This window comes from Lynx canadensis, chromosome B2 (assembly GCF_007474595.2).
Source record: "Lynx canadensis isolate LIC74 chromosome B2, mLynCan4.pri.v2, whole genome shotgun sequence".
Taxonomy (NCBI): Eukaryota; Metazoa; Chordata; class Mammalia; order Carnivora; family Felidae; genus Lynx; species Lynx canadensis.
Window position 1 is genome coordinate 119863327 of NC_044307.1, and position 19940 is coordinate 119883266.

General features: G+C 37.6%; 1 long non-coding RNA gene across 1 annotated transcript in view; it reads right to left on the bottom strand.

The window, feature by feature from the left end:
- The window catches only part of LOC115514399, a 41111-nt gene that overhangs the window by 14862 nt on the left and 6309 nt on the right, over positions 1 to 19940 (bottom strand). Inside the window, exon 2 of the long non-coding RNA XR_003968958.1 lies at positions 5285 to 5428. This is a non-coding gene — a long non-coding RNA (uncharacterized LOC115514399). The remainder of the gene's footprint in view (positions 1 to 5284; positions 5429 to 19940) is intronic.

Below are 19940 nucleotides of genomic sequence, written 5' to 3' on the forward strand. Positions count from 1 at the left end.
TGAAAGGAGTAAAAGAAGGATTTTTTTTTGAAGTAAAAGCCATGAAGAAAATTCAATTAAAAACAGCTTTATTTAGACACTCTGTGAACTTTGTGTGAAAGTTTCAAATGCCTGAAATAAAGCCTTTGTGTATGCAAGTCATTGGGCTTTGATTGGCATGGACTTTGAGCTAGCAAAAAAAAAAAAAAAAAAAGTAACAAACTGTTTTGGAGTGTCTAAGGAGTTCAACACTACAATTGCTACACTTCTGTTTCCTTGATTTGGGGTAGGTTTATATTTCCTAGAACAAAAGTAAAACAAAAACAAAAACAAAACTCCTAGGACAATTGTTTCAATCACTTAACTATTTCTGATTTCAGGAAAAACTTTATTATTTACACATGGTTTAAAGGTAAACTGAGGCACATTACAATTTTTCAAGTGTATTTGAGCGTTAATTCAAATTGGGGAATGCCAAACCAAAGATGGTTAGAAGAGCTCCACCCATAGGAGCTAGGGGCAAGGTTTTTATAGAAAAAAACACTGAACCAAAGCAAAGAAATGATTTGATTGGCTATAGCTTAAGTGGTTGCCTTATTTGGGAAAGCTTCCTGTACTGTTTGTGATTAGTTGTTCTTAGGTTTCCTTATTTTGGATTGGAGTGCATTGACTCTGGCTTAGATTTTGTTCACTTCTGTATGTTGCTGCTGCATTAGAGACATCTCTGTGCGATGGCCTCCTTGTTTAAATACTTTAGTACTTACAGCCATTAGTTATTTTTTTCTGATTTGCCCTTTAAATATGGACCAGGCTAAAATTCAAAATTCTGTACCATACTAGTCAACATTAAATATCACATAACATCATTGTTGTGTATCCAGTTATTTCTATGCATCATGAGCTCTGAACAGATTTATTTATTCTAAGACTCTTCAATTTAAGTCATTAAAACTGTATTCAGAAAAACATATAGCATCTAACTTCTCAACTGCAGACCTAGGGATTCAGGTCAAGAAAAGAATTATAGCCGCATTGAACTAGAGGTGACAGTCATGTGCATCTGAGTTCGAGATGTGGTAATCTTGGCAAAGGCAAGTTATCTAGGTTTAAAAGACATGGTAAACCTTTAGAATTGTATTTTGCTACCACAATCAAGAGGTGTAAATTTTCTTCTTCTGAGTAGCTTATTTATAGGTTTTTGCTGCTGTTATAGCCTTTATCCTCATACGTGTTGGAAATATTCCCTCCCAATCTATTACCCTTTTCATTTATGGTATCTTTTGATCCATAGAACTCTTTTTGATCTGGAAGTTTATTATGTATACCAGTCCAGTTTGCTTTTTAAGAAAGTATCCACATATCATTAATTATGTTCTGTGACATTAAACATTCCCTTACATGTTAAAAAAAGAGACGGAGACGGAAGTTTTCATCATGTGTTTTCTCCTGAATATGTAACACGAATGAGACACATTTTTAAGTTCAGAGATTGATACCTCAAAATCCCCTTTACAAATATGGTAATAGTTTACTGATAACTAAACAAGAAAATTTTGCAGTTGTACCTGTCTTCATGTATTTGTTTCTTATATGCAAAATTTATTGGTTTCTATTCAAAGAAAAAATACCTAAGTAACAATATGGACTATGTCTTACATCCACTTCTTTGCATAGGAGAAAAAAGAACAAGTCAATTTTCTTTGTTCCCAAGATTTAAAAAAAAAAAAAAAAAATGATTCTGTGGACTCAACTTGGTGTTGTCTGTGTGTCCTTCTAATAGCTGCCTATTGTTGGCTTTCTAGATGTCCTTCTGGACAGACCTTTAGATGAACCATGTTTGTTCCTGGAGAATGCAGCATGACCACACGGATTTCGTCAAAATAATGAGCGTTCCTTTAAAGGCCAGCCGAGAGAGAGAGAGAAGGGTTTTGCTCAGCACATTTTTACTACTGATGCAACTCTCTCTCTCTCTCTCTCTCTCTCTCTCTTTTGCTCATACGAAACATCACATCATTCCTAAGGATGAGAAACTCACAGGCTAAAAATGTAAGGCTTTCTCTGTGTCTGGAGGGAAATTTTGTCATTTAAAAGAAAATAGCTCTGACTAGGCAGGATAGTCTTCCTGAGTATTTCATTCCTAGGACTGTTTGCATTCTTTCCCAGTGAGCTGGAGTGATAGGCACTGGATCCTATTTATAACAGGCAAGATGAGCTCTTAAGCTATTTGGTGCTGGGTTAAGAATAAAAGCTTCAAGGGATTGGTTGGAATTTCTGTGCGCCTCTTCTCAGCAAGCGTCCTTTGCCCTTTTGGGGGAGATGTGGCTGTATGTTAGGTTTGTGAGAACCCAACTCAGGAATAGCATGTGATGTGAAAATGGAAAACAGTTGGATTGAAACCATACATGGTGAAGTCAAAAAGATGCTCTTTCTTGAGCTGTTGCTGAAATATGCTGGGGTTATTTCAGTGCTTGAAGAATAAATAGAACTTGAGGCACCCTGGAGGATAATGGAAAAAGTATGTGAGAGGACTCTGTGAATTTTCCCAGCTGCATCTCAGCCAGTTATCATTCAGCTTTTCACTCTGACTTTAGAAAACATTATTTCCCCGCAGCAGAGTCTGAGCCCTTTGTGAAACTACCCTGCGTGTTTGAAGACGTGAGAGGGGCACCTGGGTGGCTCAGTCGGTTAAGTGCCTGACTCTAGATCTCAGCTGAGGTCATGATCTCACTGTTCGTGGGTTCAAGCCCCACATCAGGCTCTGCGCTGACAGTGCGGAGGCGGCTTGGGATTCTCTCTCTCCCTCTGCCCCTCCCCCACTCATTCACATACACACACACTCTCTCTCTCTCTCAAAATAAATAAATAAATAACTTAAAAAAGAGCCGTGAAGGAAGTTTCTACCTAACCCTGTATTCCTCACGATTGCTGTGAATCAAAGCACTGAAGCAAAACCAAAGAAACAAAACAACAACAAACCCCCCCAATAAGCACAAGAAGACATTGCAAATGACGTGATAACTAATCATAAACTACACAGAGTTATAAGATGTTTGGCACCTAAAGGTCTTAGTCCAAGCTCTTCTTCAGATGAAGGAAGCAAGACAATAATTAAAATAATCTAATAACTTAATCAGTGATGACAGAATGGAATCACTTCTCATGGCTTCCTGTCTCCCTGTCGAAGGGTACCCTTCATTGGGAAATGCTCAATAGCAAAACTTACAAATGGAAAGCATGTCTGTAAGGTGTTTGGACAATGTAGTCCATTGGCAGTCTCTAGATTTACTGGGTCTGCGGCCCCGTAGCTGTGTAACAGCCGTAGAGAAACTACAGCATCTTGGTGTTCCAAGTACTTAGACTCATCCGGTTTGGTTATCCCCAGGGAGAATAAAGGAGCTGGATATTTTTAGGAACGTTTAGACATTCAAATTAAAGGGAGGGTGGTCCTGGTGCTCGGAAAAATGACGGAGATACAGGTCTAGGTGGTTCAGAATGACGGCGGATCAGAGGAGACATTCCTCTCTGCATTGTTTTTAACTTTATGTATGAAGCATCGAGATGTTCTTGCTGAATTAGTTAGGATTTAGTACAATGAGAATCGGTCTGTTGAATACAGCTCATTCTTTTAAGCCTGCCTCCAGTACTAAGCTTAATCTCCTAGCTGAAACTGTATATGAGAAATATACTCGTTCCTCTCTATGAATGTGTATTTAAATTGATATCTTGAGCTCTCCTGTGTGTCGGTGAGGATCTCAGCATCCCAGAAGCACATCAGTAGAGGATGGTACTTGTTAATCGAGAGGCAAGGGCACGGCAACAGAGAGAAACTTTTTTTTTTCTGATTCAACACTGCTAAGCCGTCAGACCTGCACTAGAAAACAATTTTTGAATATAGATCAGTTTTGTGTTATGAATCTGAGACTTCAGGCTGAGAGTCTTTCCTAAGCTGTCCGTGTTTCTACCTTAATATCACAAAACATCTTCAGAATGAAGGAGAAGGAAACTCCCGATCAGCCTTTAGGTTATTCAGAGTTTTATCTTAGCAGATTTTTGAGTAGATTGAATGATATCGTATACATACAAATGACAGCTTATTGTGGTGGCTTTAAACATTAATTTGAGGAAGTTGATTTTAGTTGATAGTGTCAAAATATAGAAAGGGATAAATATATGTCAGGAAATTATAATAATGGTACATGTATTACCTTAGCCATAGACCTGAGTGTGTAAATTGAGGTCTCATATGATTTTCTCAACCCTGTAACAGTAACTATTATTATTATTTCCATTCTTTATTTGTGAAAATTGAGGCTTTAGAAGGTCATGCAACTAACAAGTGGCAATGCCACTGATCTTTATGGTTTTCGAATATATACTTTTGACCACCAGGTTCTATTACTTGAAATAAAAGATACGCTTCCCATTGTGTCATAAAAACACGTAGTAAATAACTTTGTAACTCTGCTGGTTGCGTGCTAAGCCTCTCAGGTTTCGATTGGTTTTGTTGGTTAGGTCTTTTTGTTTTGTTTTGATGAAAAATCTTGAAAGATTTAAACTATCCTATGTTCTTTATGAAGAGAGATCAGAACAAAGTAGACTGTCAGCAACTGGCAAGCATCAGTGATTCATGTGAAAGACTATTGTCTCTGGTGATACAATGAGCGCTGGGCTAAGAGCCCAGCGACAGGAATCTGCCATATCCTGGCTTTGAGATTTATGTAAACAATATAACTGGGATACATTATCTACAGTTTTTTTGTTTTTTTGTTTTTTTGTTTTTTTTTTAAATCTCTGGGATGCCATGATTCTCATATAAAACTCTACATTTGAAGGTTTGGCATTGTTTATTTAAAACATATGTAGTGTTTTTTTTTTATGTTTATTTATTTATTTTGAGAGAGAGAGACAGAGCACAAGCAGGGGAGGGGCAGAGAGACAGAGAGAGAGAGAGAGAGAGAGAGAGAGAATACCAAGCAGGCTCTGTGCTATTAGCACAGAGCCTGACGTGGGACTCAATCCCACGAACCACAAGATCATGACCTGAACTGAAATCAAGAGCTGGTCATTTAACCGACAGAGCCACCCAAGTGCCCCTAAAAGGCATATGTAGTTTAATTCACAGGAAGAAAATAATGGTATCAATATAGAATTAAATTCACACTTCCAGAGTACCATATTCCATGGCAACATTATTTCTCAGAAAAGTAGGGCCAGCGCATTGGTTGTAAAATGCCTGAAGTAAAAATGTAGTAATGGGTAGTATGAGACACTCTGATAATTGTTGCTGGTCTAAGAAGAGACTTACCTCAAGGAGGAAGAGTAGTGTATCATTTTGGAGCAGAGCTTGTGAGCATCATTCCTCCCAAGTCCTCTCCTAATATGGCAGCCTTAGCGCAGGGCTGACGCCGTGGGAAGTGTTCAATACATATTTACCCTGAAGGTGTTCTGCCTTGAGAGAGAGAGAGAGATGTCATTTTGAACTTCAACCCAATTTTTCCAACTTCACATTCTGCAACTTTTTTTTCACTTTTCGATCATTTTCCTTGTCATCTTGTGCATATAAGAACTGAGCAGAAGGACAACGTTACTTTTCCCCCGGTCACCCAGTCACTGACAGAACTGAAACCAGAGTCTAGATGCACACATTGCTACTAAGTTGCACAATGATAAAAAGACACCCTTGACTTTGAAATATTTTAATTTAACACTATAATGACTTGTATAGATGCAGCACTTGAAACTTACCCTGCATTTCTGGGTTCAGTTACTGCAGGGGACGATTGCGGATGTTTTTGTTTATGGGCATTGGGTTTGCCTGCTTTTATTTCTCCCCCCTCCACTTTTCACAAGACAATTAATTTGAGATTATAAATAGATCACCATTGCTAGAAAATAAGACAGTAGGGTCAATTTATAAATGAAGAATGCCATATTTTATTTTTCTGTATACACACAGACACACATGTACAAATTTTCTCCAGACATCAAGATCTTTCCTACATCTTTAGACCTCAGCCTGCTAAGAATGTTTTAGGATATCTCCTGCTAACATTAAAAACAAAACAAAACAAAACAAAACAAAACAAAAAACTGGGAAATTCCTGATTCTTTAGCAAAATGAGAATTTGTAACTGACCTAAGTAGGTGGTTTTTCTAGTATCAATGCTATGCAATTCTGACATCAGATGTCACATTACTTCTCAAGAGATACTCCCATTCACCCAGCAACAATGTCTTAATGAAGGAGGCTTGTTCACACACACACACACACACACACACACACACAAAACCTCGGAGTATGTTTGCAAATAATGATAATACTAGGTGTATGTGGGAGTGGATATTACTCCCCACGAATTCTGCACGCATTTCATTTTTAGGATGGGAAATTTCTATTTAGTCTGTGGCTTGGTGTGTGAATGTGAGCCAGTTTCTTATTCAGAAGCTGATGATGGCATATTTTTTCTATATTGATTATTTTCTTGGGATTTCTGGACATCCTGTTTAGGCGCCTGCCGCTGGCAGGTGAGTCTCATCGACATCCAAACGATGCAGGGATTGAGATGCTCTGTAAATGCCTGCCCAGGGAGGTTAGAGTAACTTTCCTCTTTGGCAAATATCCACAGGGCACAAGACCACAAAAACATATGCCTAGCCTTTGGCGACATCCCTGTAGAATATTTTTTCCCCTAAGAGATTCCTGCCACATTTCCCTCAAGCCTTTTTAAAAATATGGATTTCTTTTCACACCTAGATTGATTTTACCCATTGTAGATGAATATTATTCAAGGAGGAATTATTTTGTATAGAAAATACTGAAACTGGACAAAAGCAAACACACACACCTTTATCACAGGTGAGACTTTCAGATAGCCCTTTGTCTCTCTTAGGTGCTGTATCATATTAAGAAAACTTTCATTTATAATTTGCAAATGTGAAGACTTATTGCCATGATCTGAAATGTGGTGCCCCCCCCCAACCCTGCAATCCACATGTTGGAACCCTAACCCCCAATGTGCTGGTGCTTGGAGACGGAGTCTTTGTGAGATAATTAGGTTTAGATGAGGTCATGAGAATGGTCTTTCCTAGTGAGATTAGTGCCCTTATAAGAAGAGACACCAGAGAACTTGTGCTCTCTTTCCCTTTCCCTGCTGTGTGAGGGCACAGGGAGAAGGGATCCATCTCTAAGCCCGTAAAGAGAGCTCCCACTGGAAAGTGAACCCTGTTAGACCTTGATCATGGACTTTGCAATCGCCAGAACTATGAGAGAATTTATTTCTCTTGTATGAGCACCTGGTCTATGGGATTTTTTTTAGGGCAGCATGGACTGATAGAGACACTCGTCATATACCATATATCAATGTGTAAATACAGTCAGTTAGTTTGATTTGCAAAGTGGCCAAGTTTCATTATCCATTTAAAAATTCATTTGCAGTTAACTGCACAAAACACCAAGAGGTTCTGTCTATAGGAAAAGTTGCCACAGTTTGTCCCAGAAAACTCTCAGCCTCTCTAACCACTGTAGAGACTCTTTTTCAAGTCTAATAATCTGTAGATAGTCTTGAATTTTTTGTATAGACAACCATGCCATTTACAAATAAAGTTTGTTTTCTTTTTCTTTATGGTCTAAGCCATTTTATTTAATTGCCTTGTGTTATTATATTGGCTAGCATGCCTAATATATTATTGAATAAAAGAGATAGTGAAAGTTTCCTTGTACGGTGTTTGCTGGAGAGTTTTGATAGGAATCCTTTATCTATTTAAGCATCTTTCTCTTTTATTCCTATTTGCTAAATTTTTGTTTTTCTACATGAGTGAGTATTGAATTAATGTCATCACTTATTGGGAATATTATATGTTAATTATTCTTCAAGGGGTGTGTTACATTGCATTGCATTCTGAAATAAATCATCACTTTATTTTTAGGATTAAAATTTAATATTTTAATTTTTTCTCTTTATTTTTTAATTATTTTTTGTTTAATTTTATTTTTTAAATTTACATCCAAATTAGTTAGCATATAGTGCAACAATGATTTCAGAAGTAGATTCCTTAATGCCCCTTACTCATTTAGCCCATCCCATCCCTCCTCCAACAACCCCTCCAGGAACCCTCTGTTTATTCTCCATATTTAAAAGTCTCTTATGTTTTGTGCCCTCCCTGTTTTTATATTATTTTTGCTTCCCTTCCCTTGTGTTCATCTGTTCTGTGTCTTAAAGTCCTCATATGAGTGAAAACATATGATATCTGTCTTTCTCTGACTGACTAATTTCGCTTAGCATAATACCCTCTAGTTCCATCCACGTAGTTGCAAATAGCAAGATTTCATTCTTTTTGATTGCCGAGTAATACTCCATTGTATATATATACCACATCTTCTTTATCCATTCATCCATCAATGGACATTTGGGCTCTTTCCATACTTTGGCTATTGCAGATGGTGCTGCTATAAACATGGGGGTGCATGTGCCCCTTTGAAACAGCATACCTGTATCCCTTGGATAAATACCTAGTAGTGTAATTTCTGGATCATAGGGTAGTTCTATTTTTAACTTTTTCAGGAACCTCCATACTGTTTTCCAGAGTGGCTGCACCAGCTTGCATTCCCATCAGCAATGCAAAAGAGATCCTCTTTCTCTGCATCCTCGCCAACATCTGTTGTTGCCTGAGTTGTTCATGTTAACCATTCTGACAGGTGTGAGGTGATATCTCATTGTGGTTTTGATTTGTATTTCCTTGATGATGAGTGATGTTGAGCATTTTTTCATGTGTCTGTTGGCCATTTGGATGTCTTCTTTGGAGAAGTGTCTCTTCATGTCTTTTGCCCACTTCTTCACTGGATTATTTGTTTTGTGGGTATTGAGTTTGATACGTTCTTTATAGATTTTGGATACTAACCCTTTATCTCATATGTTGTTTGCAAATATCTTCTCCTGTTCTGTCAGTTGCCTTTTAGTTTTGCTGCTTGTTTCCTTCGCTGTGCAGAAGCTTTTTATTTTAAAGAGGTCCCAATAGTTTATTTTTGCTTTTGTTTCCCTTGCCTCTGGAGATGTGTTGAGTAAGAAGTTGCTGAGGCCAAGATCAAAGAGGTTTCTGCCTGCTTTCTCCTCGAGGATTTTGATGGCTTCCTGTCTTACATTTAGGTCTTTCATCCATTTTAAGTTTATTTTTGTATATAGTGTAAGAGAGTGGTCCAGGTTCATTCTTCTGCATGTCGCTGTCCAGTTTTCCCAGTACCACTTGCTAAAGAGATTGTCTTTATTCCATTGGATATTCTTTCCTGTTTTGTCAGAGGTTAGTTGGCCATATGTCTGTGTGTCCATTTTTGGGTTCTCTACTCTGTTCCATTGATCTGAGTATCTTTTTTGTGCCATTTAATATTTTAATATTAAATTTTAATATTTGTGTAAGAAATATAAGGGGAATGTTTATTTCTTTCTTGTGTGAGTCCAAGTAGGTGGTCTGCTCAGAGGTAGCCTTTTAAACTCTAGCTTTTTCATATGCATTCCAGCCAGTTGGAAGGAATATGGGAAGGAGGAAGAGAGGCCTACATTTTATAAGGACATACATTTCTTTTTATAATACTCCAGTGACCATAATTTGCTCACATGGCCAGTCTTAGTTATAAGAGAAGCCCCATTTCACCATTTTCTGTTTAATATTTCCTGGACCCTATTTTATTTTGGTATTTTCTATTATCTATTGCTTAGCATTCTGGGTCAAAAACAGTTTTTTTTTTGAGAGAGAGAGAGAACGAGAGAGAGAGAGAGAGAGAGAGAATGAGCCTGGGGCAGGGGGGAGGCAGAAGGAGTGGGAGAGAGAGAGAATCTTAAGGAGACTGCACATCCAGCTCAAGCCTGACATGGGGCTTGATCTCACGATCTTGAGATCATGACCTGAGAGCAAATCAAGAGTCAGATGCTTAACACACTGAGCCACCCAGGCATCCCTAATGGGTAAAATTTTTAGCTCATTTATGCTTTTTCTTTTTTTTTTTTACTTTGTTAATAAAATTACAGAGGACTAAAAATAAATGTTCCTTGACAATCACTTAGGTACATCTCACAAGTTTGAGATACAATACACCAACTGTTACTCAGTTCTATACATTTTATAATATTCATTTGTGAATTCCATTTCAAACCATTGATAGAGAGTGTGTGTTTTTTTATTTCTTCATGGTTTAAGAATATATTTTAATGTTTATTTCTTATATAATTGCCCAAAGAACATGAAATATACACTGGTGATTCTTTAATGTTTATTGAGGTTGCTTTATCATTTAATATGTGGTCACATCTTTCAGCTGTCCCTTTTGTACTTGAAAGAAATGTGTTTTCTCTATTTCCTGGATCCAGGAGTTCTACTGATCAAAATTACTTATTATGCCACTTGAGTTCTTCCATATAGGTGTTAATTTTTATCTGCTTCTGCTTTATTTCTGCATATTTCTTTTTTTTTTTAACTTTTAACATTTATTTATTTTTGAGACAGAGAGAGACAGAGCATGAATGGGGGAGGGGCAGAGAGAGAGGGAGACACAGAATCGGAAACAGGCTCCAGGCTCTGAGCCATCAGCCCAGAGCCCGACGCGGGGCTCGAACTCACGGACCTTGAGATTGTGACCTGAGCTGAAGTCGGACACTTAACCGACTGAGCCACCCAGGCGCCCCTATTTCTGCATATTTCTAATGGAAGTATGTTAAAAATTTTTATTGATTGTGGGTTTGTCCATTTTTCCTGAAGTTTTTTCTGAAATTTGTCTTTATTCACATTTCATTACTGATAATATCATCTATGTGAATTTTTCTATTAATTTTTACTTTAACTTCTAATGTATCTCTCATTAATATTGTTAAATTAGCTTTGCATCTTCATTTGCCTGTAATATATTTTTGTATCCCTTTATTGTCAAGTTGTGTGTTCTTTGTTTTAGGTATGTTTCTTAAAATAGAGTTAGCTGGACTTCTATAAAATCAATTTAATAATTCCTTCTTTTAATATATTAGTTTAATATATTTGCATTTATTATGTTTACTGATTATAACATCTTACTTTGATTTTTCCTTCCATACATTTGCCTTATTTTTCCTCTTTTCTGCATTTTGTTTCATTAAAAACTCTTAGAAAATTTACCTTTATTTCTTTTCCTTTGCTGATTTGGAACCTATAGATTATATTTATTTTCATTTAGTGGATACCTATGAAGTTTACGCTCATTATTTAAGCATACATTTTTTTTTAACAAAGTTCAAAGTTATTCAAAATGTCTACACTTATTTCATGCATGATATGGATCTCAGTATGCTTTAATCACACAATACCCAATCCCATAGCATTCTTATTAACTATTATATTGAATTTATCTATCATTTGAGAGTAGCAGATACTCTTAAACTTTTTTCTGGTCTAAATTTTTATAAAATTTTCCCTTATTCTCGAATGTTGAATTAAGTATAGATTTCTAATTGCAGGTTATTTAATCTCAGTACCTGGAAGATACTACTCCACTATGTTACAAAATCCATTGTTACGGATAAGATTTGTTTTGTCTTTCTGAATGTTGTTCCTTCATAGTTAATCTCTTTTTTCATTTCTTTTTTTTAAGTGATTTTTACATTTATCCTTGATGTATGTAGTCTCCTTGTAATATATCTAGATGTGAATTAACCCTATTGTTCCTGCATTTTACTTGATGTACCCTTTCAATCTCATTACCCATATCTTTTTATCTAGTAAGTATTATATCAATAATCCTTTAATCAGTAATCTTTGTTCTCATATTGACAACCCATTGATTAGTGTATGGTTCTTTCCAGGTATGCAACTGTGCTAAAATTAATAATATAAGTCATTATTCTTTAGGGTTCTGTGTCAGTGTGAGTATAAAATGTGCTCTCATTCTACCACCATTTGTGATGTGGTTGTTAGAAAAATGGCCCCAGTAGTGGGCCAGTAGATGCCTCTCAGTAGTCATGCCCTACGTAGTGCCTTCCACATTGACTCTGGGCTTAAACATGTGCTTGCTTTATCTAGTTAGACATCCACAAATGTAACATAGTAGAAGCTTAATCCACACTTGTGCATTAGGGCTGGCCCTATCAGAACCCTGAGATCACCATGTTATCAGGACTCATAGTATAGCTTCTCTAGTTGTACCCCATCTATCCCTCCAGTGGAATGCAGCCATAGGTGAACCACCAAGCCAACACTCAGAATTATGAAATATAATCTTAAATTATGAATTATAAATATAACAAATCCTTGTTGTTTTAAGCTATTGAGGTTTGGAGTGTTATCTTATGCAGCAATAGTTAACTAATACAATGTCTGATTTTTAACCCCTCCCCCTTCAAGAATATGTTCCAAATGACACACACATTTTTATACCTAGTTGTGATGATGCCATACAAAAACCAAACTTTTCAGTCCTTTGTTCCTTATGTTTAGTTACCCCCCAGAATGAAGTCATAACACCCTGGGGTACAAGTAGTCATATTTACCGAACTTATGTAGGACATCCAGCTTCCCAATGGGGATAACAAATCAGAACAGGTTAAATATATAAAGTAGTTTTTTTAGGGAGGTGGGGGGGGAGAAATTCAGATAGTGTTATTGTAAGTGGAGCAGTGTCCATTTGAAAATGCTGGACCTCTGAAAAAGCAATAAGGGGATGTTGGTAACTGAGGTAGAAGCTGTGAATCATGATCACTGTCATGATTTTCCTTCTCAGTGGAATGAAGTCCAGTTTTACATGGAAAAGACACACGGTTGCCTCTTGTGTTTACACAACGAGCTTTCAAACCATACTTCCTTGGAAGCCATGTGACTAACTCAAAGATCAAACTTCAAGTTAGTCATTTGCTGGCCTTACATAAAGCAGGGTAGCTTTCACAGTCTACATATGAGCAGTTTTCCACAATGTCTTAGGGACATAGAAAGCACCTTAAAGGCAGATGACCATTTAATTTTTTTATTAAAAGTGTGTCTACCTCTTTTTGGCTCAGGATTGTTCCAATTTTAGACTAAAGAATGTGTTAAGGGAACTGAGTTAACTTTAAAAAAAATCTATATACCACTTGTGTATACACGTACTGTATGTAAACATGTGTGTGCATGTGTGTGTATAAACTTAATCAGGACTGACAGAAACCGTCTTTTAGTGAATAACCTGATAATTTCCTAAACATTTATTTAAGGGATAAAGTAACTAAGCTAATAGTTATGGCCACTCAGTCACAGGCTCTTTATTTTTTTTTATAACTTTATTTTTAAAAAAATTTTTTTAAAGTCTATTTATTTTTGAGACAGAGAGAGACAGAGCATGAATGGGGGAGGGGCAGAGAGAGGGAGACACAGAAAATCGGAAGCAGGCTCCAGGCTCCCAGCTGTCAGCCCAGAGCTGGATGCAGGGCTCGAACTCATGGACTGCAAGATCGTGACCTGAGTCGAAGTTGGATGCTTAACCGACTGAGCCACCCAGGCGCCCCAACAGGCTCTTTGTTTTTAAGAAATATTTTTATATGACCAACTTAAACAAAGATAAAATAAATATATTCCTCACAAATTCACTGGAAATAGTCAAAGCAAAATGAAAGATTTGGGGCACTGGACACACATTTCGCATCCTTATAATCAGAGGCCAAATATTCCTACCCTCTTATACTCAGAGGGTCCACTTGGCCATCATTCTCTTTATCCCCAACAAAGTTAACTGGAATGTGAAAAGCTTACCAGGACCTACAATGAGGGAAGCCACTGTTAGCCCTGAAGTGAGTGTTAGCTTTCACTGTGATGGACTAAGCTTTTGTGTGGTTTAAATATAATAGCTATGCTAGAGTGAATATTTCTTCTACCCCAACCACTTTATCACTTGCCACAACTTTCTTTCCTAGGCTTCATGGTTTGTGATACAGACTCCTCTCACATTAGGACCTACACATTTTTTATCAAAATAATACTGTATCAGATCCCCTTTAACACTCAAGAAAAAGAACAGACTTTACCCTAACCCTGGCTATTTCATCATGTTGGTAGGATGAGATTTTCTTCCTAAAACTATTATCTGAACAACAGTACAAAATACAGGAAGTGAGTGTCCACATATCTGCTCTTTCATGGTGCTTTCTTCCCTTATAATAATGCTTCATAGTTAGCTGATTTTTCAAATGCATTTGTTTATTCGTATGAAATTAGAGTAGCAAAAATATAATAAAATTTGAAAGAGGAAAGACACAAAAAGAATGGAACAGGAGGTGAGGAATTAATAAAAGCAAACTTCGAGTTATGCCTGATCTTTACAAAGGAGGGTCTGAATTATTTTCCACTGTGCCTTATTAGGTAAAGCTTTGAAGAACTATCAAGCATGAAGATACAGGCCAACATCTAGGATTCAGTTTAAGAAAAACTGTTCAAATATTAAATAAATGTGAGCCTACTCAGGGAAGCTTTCTCTGCTTTTCAAATGGGATCAGTTGGTGGTATTAATATACAAGACCATAGCTACCTTCTCTTTTTGCTGCACTTATAATGTTAATATATGATATGAAAATTTAAAAAAAGAGTTGGTCAGTTAACATTTCCCTTCTGCATCAAATTAAAACTCCATGACAGCAAAGACAGATCTGTCTTATTTAATGCTGTTAAATAACAAAAATTTAGTCAAGTAAATTTTTAAGCTTTAATTGGCTTTATTGATTCATAAATCAGATAGCATCCCATCTAGGAAGTAAAGGGGAGCTCCAAAAGGCTCCAAAAGGGAAGATTTTTGAAGGAAGGACAAGGAAGTCATAAACAGGAAAAAAAAAAAAGGATTCTTTCAGGTGAGTATACCTTGCTTCAGGGGATGGAGGGGCCCATGTGACAGTTAGCTCATTGGTGCTGACCAGAAAATTCCTGACTGACTGGTTAAGACTACATTTCTGGGGGAGGCTGAAAGTACAGTTAAATTAGGTATTAAGCCCTGTTTTGGTGATGTGGCCAAGCATAAGTGACTCCATTTTGGGTTGTGGTTTTCTTTTCTTTTCTTTTTTTTTCTTTTTTGTAAGTTTGCTTATTTATTTTGAGAGAGTACGAGCATGAGCTGGAGAAGGGCAGGAAGAGAGAGGGAGAGAATCAGAAGCAGGCCCCACTCTGTGAGCACAGAGCCCTGTGTGGGACTCGAACTCACAAACTGTGAGATCGTGACTTGAGCCAAAGTCAAGAGTTGGACGTTTAACTGACTGACCCACCCAGATGCCCCTGAGTGTGTGGTTTTCTTTTTAACCACCTCCCCCAACTTGGATCAGGCTCATCTTAATTGAGAGATGTGATAAAAAGAAAAAGAATTAAGGCATTGTTCCACTCTCAGCGACTGCTCTGAAGTTCTTGCAGCTTTAGTCGTTCCTTTTGTGTGGTGTCTGTAGTCATGATGTTTTTGGTTAACCTGTGATGTTCACAGGTCATGGCTTCAGATTTACATTTTTTAATTTGGTCATTCTCTTTGTTCCTTTTCTGATGTTCCAGTCTTAGGGAGATCATTTACCTGGTGGCTGCTACCATGTACTTGAAGATTTGAGAGAATACGGCACCTCAGGGAGATTATCATGATTACTATAAGCAGAACAAATCCCAATGTTTGTAATACACTTTGGAAGCCATGGTCCCCAAGATCCAGACCATTCAAAATCAAATAAGTCAAAGAAAGATCTTGTTGAAGAAGTCACCTTTTTTAAGCCAAGTAGCTTAGTCAATGATCTTATGTCATTGAGTTTTAACTTCCCCAGAAGTATTAATCCAGGTATAGCTAGATGGTTTCAGCTGCAGCATAGACACCGTCCTTGCTCAGCCAAAAGATAATCAAGGGCTATTATGAAGACCAACTTTGACCAGAAAGTCTAAGGATATTTGCTGGGGAGCTATCGCTTTAGCAGTGGATTTTTCGATACTTTCAAGATTTAAGGAGAAATTCCTGATCATAGCCTCATTTACATTTATCACTAACCAGGTGAAAGATGTGAATCAGAATCATGAAAGCCTCCTTGTAGGTCCTTTCTAATTTGATGATATAAATTCAGAGGATTCAGCCAATGAGATCTTTTATTTTGCTTGTGAAAAGTGGGGGGCTCAATTAGATTTTCTCCTAGCCTGAAATAAAAGGTTCTTCTAAATTCTAGAGGTTATCTCCCTTACCAGTGGCCTAGGAGACACAGATGAGGGTCTGATCTTTGTAGGCCAATGCCAGAGTGAAGGAAGGGAAAAGGAGAAAGGGTTTCATGTTCTGTTTAAGGAGGAAGTCTTGATCTCTTGTCTTGGAAGCAGTCTACCTCAGTGTCAACTACTTCTCTTGCCCGTTACTTTGATTCAGAGGTCTCCAGTGTCTAAACAGGACCAGGTGTCAGGTGGAGTCTTTTTTAGCTGTGTGATGTGTACCCAAGGCTCAATACTTTCTGGGTTTACAATAGCGTCAGTGGAAAGGAACACTTGGTAAGGTCCCTTCAAATGGGACTTGAGGGCTGTCTTCTGCTGATGGTATTTCCAGAATACTCAGTCACCAAGCTCTAAACTATGACCAGCAAGATTTTTGAATTGGGATCTGGAAATTCTTCCTTAACCTGTTGGTGATAGGTTTGAGCATCATATTGTTTGCCCAGGGAAGTGAGTTCCTTGATCACTGGAAATGGTGGAAGGTATACCCCAAGTGGGAAACACATTTCTTTGCCACTGTGAGGGCATCAGGCTTGGGGCAGGGGAAACCTTCAACCCATCTAGAAACCAATGTATAATCACAAGAGCATATTGATAACCCATATTAGGTCCAGCTGCAGGGTTTTTTGTTTTGTTTTGTTTTGTTTTTTGGGTTTTTTTTTTTTTTTTTTGATTCAGCTTCTAAAGGATGCAACAGCATCAGGCAGGAGTTTTTTCCCCCTCATATATGCCTGAGTTTATTTTTTTTAATATAATTTATTGTCTAATTGGCTAATATACAGTGTGTAAAGTGTGCTCTTGGTTTTTGGGGTAGATTCCCATGGTTCATCGCTTATATACAACACCCAGTGCTCATCCCAACAAGTGCCCTCCTCAATGCCCATCACCCATTTTCCTCTCTCCCCAAACCCCCAACCATCAACCCTCAGATTGTTCTGTGTATTGAAGAGTCTCTTATGGTTTGCCTTCCTCCCTCTCTGTTTGTAACTATTTGTTTCCCCATGGTCTTCTGTTAAGTTTCTCAAGATCCACATATGAGTGAAAAGATATGATATCTGTCTTTCTCTGACTGACTTATTTCACTTAGCATAATACCTTCCAGTTCCATCCACATTGCTGCAAATGGCAGGATTTCATTCTTTCTCATTGCCAAGTAGTATTCCATTGTATATATAAACCACAGGTTTTATTTTTATTTTTATTTTTTTGAAATTTATTGTCAAATTGGTTTCCATACAACACCCAGTGCTCATCCCAAAATGTGCCCTCCTCAATACCCATCACCCACCCTCCCCTCCCTCCCACCTCCCCTCAACCCTCAGTTTATTCTCAGTTTTTAAGAGTCTCTTATGCTTTGGCTCTCTCCCACTCTAACCTCTTCTTTTTTTTTTTTTTTCCTTCCCCTCCCCCATGGGTTTCTGTTAAGTTTCTCAGGATCCACATAAGAGTGAAAACATATGGTATCTGTCTTTCTCTGTATGGCTTATTTCACTGAGCATAACACTCTCCAGTTCCATCCACGTTGCTACAAAGGGCCATATTTCATTCTTTCTCATTGCCACGTAGTACTCCATTGTGTATATAAACCACAATTTCTTTATCCATACATCAGTTGATGGACATTTAGGCTCTTTCCATAATTTGGCTATTGTTGAGAGTGCTGCTATAAACATTGGGGTACAAGTGCCCCTATGCATCAGTACTCCTGTATCCCTTGGGTAAATTCCTAGCAGTGCTACTGCTGGGTCATAGGGTAGGTCTATTTTTAATTTTCTGAGGAACCTCCACACTGTTTTCCAGAGTGGCTGCACCAATTTGCATTCCCACCAACAGTGCAAGAGGGTTCCCGTTTCTCCACATCCTCTCCAGCATCTATAGTCTCCTGATTTGTTCATTTTGGCCACTCTGACTGGCGTGAGGTGATATCTGAGTGTGGTTTTGATTTGTATTTCCCTGATGAGGAGCGACGTTGAGCATCTTTTCATGTGCCTGTTGGCCATCCAGATGTCTTCTTTAGAGAAGTGTCTATTCATGTTTTCTGCCCATTTCTTCACTGGATTATTTGTTTTTTCGGTGTGGAGTTTGGTGAGCTCTTTATAGATTTTGGATACTAGCCCTTTGTCCAATATGTCATTTGCAAATATCTTTTCCCATTCCGTAGGTTGCCTTTTAGTTTTGTTGATTGTTTCCTTTGCTGTGCAGAAGCTTTTTATCTTCATAAGGTCCCAGTAGTTCATTTTTGCTTTTTAATTCCCTTGCCTTTGGGGATGTGTCAAGTAAGAAATTGCTACGACTGAGGTCAGAGAGGTCTTTTCCTGCTTTCTCCTCTAGGGTTTTGATGGTTTCCTGTCTCACATTCAGGTCCTTTCTCCATTTTGAGTTTATTTTTGTGAATGGTGTGAGAAAGTGGTCTAGTTTTAATCTTCTGCATGTTGCTGTCCAGTTCTCCCAGCACCATTTGTTAAAGAGGCTGTCTTTTTTCCATTGGATGTTCTTTCCTGCTTTGTCAAAGATGAGTTGGCCATACGTTTGTGGGTCTAGTTCTGGGGTTTCTATCTATTCCATTGGTCTGTGTGTCTGTTTTTGTGCCAATACCATGCTGTCTTGATGATTACAGCTTTGTAGTAGAGACTAAAGTCTGGGATTGTAATGCCTCCTGCTTTGGTCTTCTTCTTCAAAATTAGTTTGGCTATTCGGGGCCTTTTGTGGTTCCATATGAATTTTAGGATTGCTTATTCTAGCTTCGAGAAGAATGCTGGTGCAATTTTGATTGGGATTGCATTGAATGTGTAGATAGCTTTGGGTAGTATTGACATTTTAACAATATTTATTCTTCCAATCTATGAGCATGGAATGTCTTTCCATTTTTTATATCTTCTTCAATTTCCTTCATAAGCTTTCTATAGTTTTCAGCATACAGATCTTTTACATCTTTGGTTAGATTTATCCCTAGGTATTTTATGCTTCTTGGTGCAATTGTGAATGGGATCAGTTTCTTTATTTGTCTTTCTGTTGCTTCATTATTAGTGTATAAGAATGCAACTGATTTCTGTACATTGATTTTGCATCCTGCAACTTTGCTAAATTCATGTATCAGTTCTAGCAGACTTTTGGTGGAGTCTATCGGATTTTCCATGTATAATGTCATGTCATCTGCAAAAAGTGAAAGCTTAACTTCATCTTTGCCAATTTTGATGCCTTTGATTTCCTTTTGTTGTCTGATTGCTGATGCTAGAACTTCCAGCGCTATGTTAAACAACAGCGGTGAGAGTGGACATCCCTTTCGTGTTCCTGATCTCAGGGAAAAAACTCTCAGTTTTTCCCCATTGAGGATGATGTTAGCTGTGGGCTTTTTATAAATGGCTTTTATGATGTTTAAGTATGTTCCTTCTATCCCGACTTTCTCAAGGGTTTTTATTAAGAAAGGTTGCTGAAATTTTGTCAAATGCCTTTTCTGCACCGATTGACAGGATCATATGGTTCTTATCTTTTCTTTTATTAATGTGATGTATCACGTTGATTGATTTGTGAATGTTGAACCAGCCCTGCTTCCCAGGAATGAATCCCACTTGATCATGGTGAATAATTCTTTTTATATGCTGCTACATTCGATTTGCTAGTATCTTATTGAGAATTTTTGCATCCATATTCATCAGGGATATTGGCCTGTAGTTCTCTTTTTTTTACTGGGTCTCTGTCTGGTTTAGGAATCAAAGTAATACTGGCTTCATAGAATGAGTCTGGAAGTTTTCCTTCCCTTTCTATTTTTTGGAATA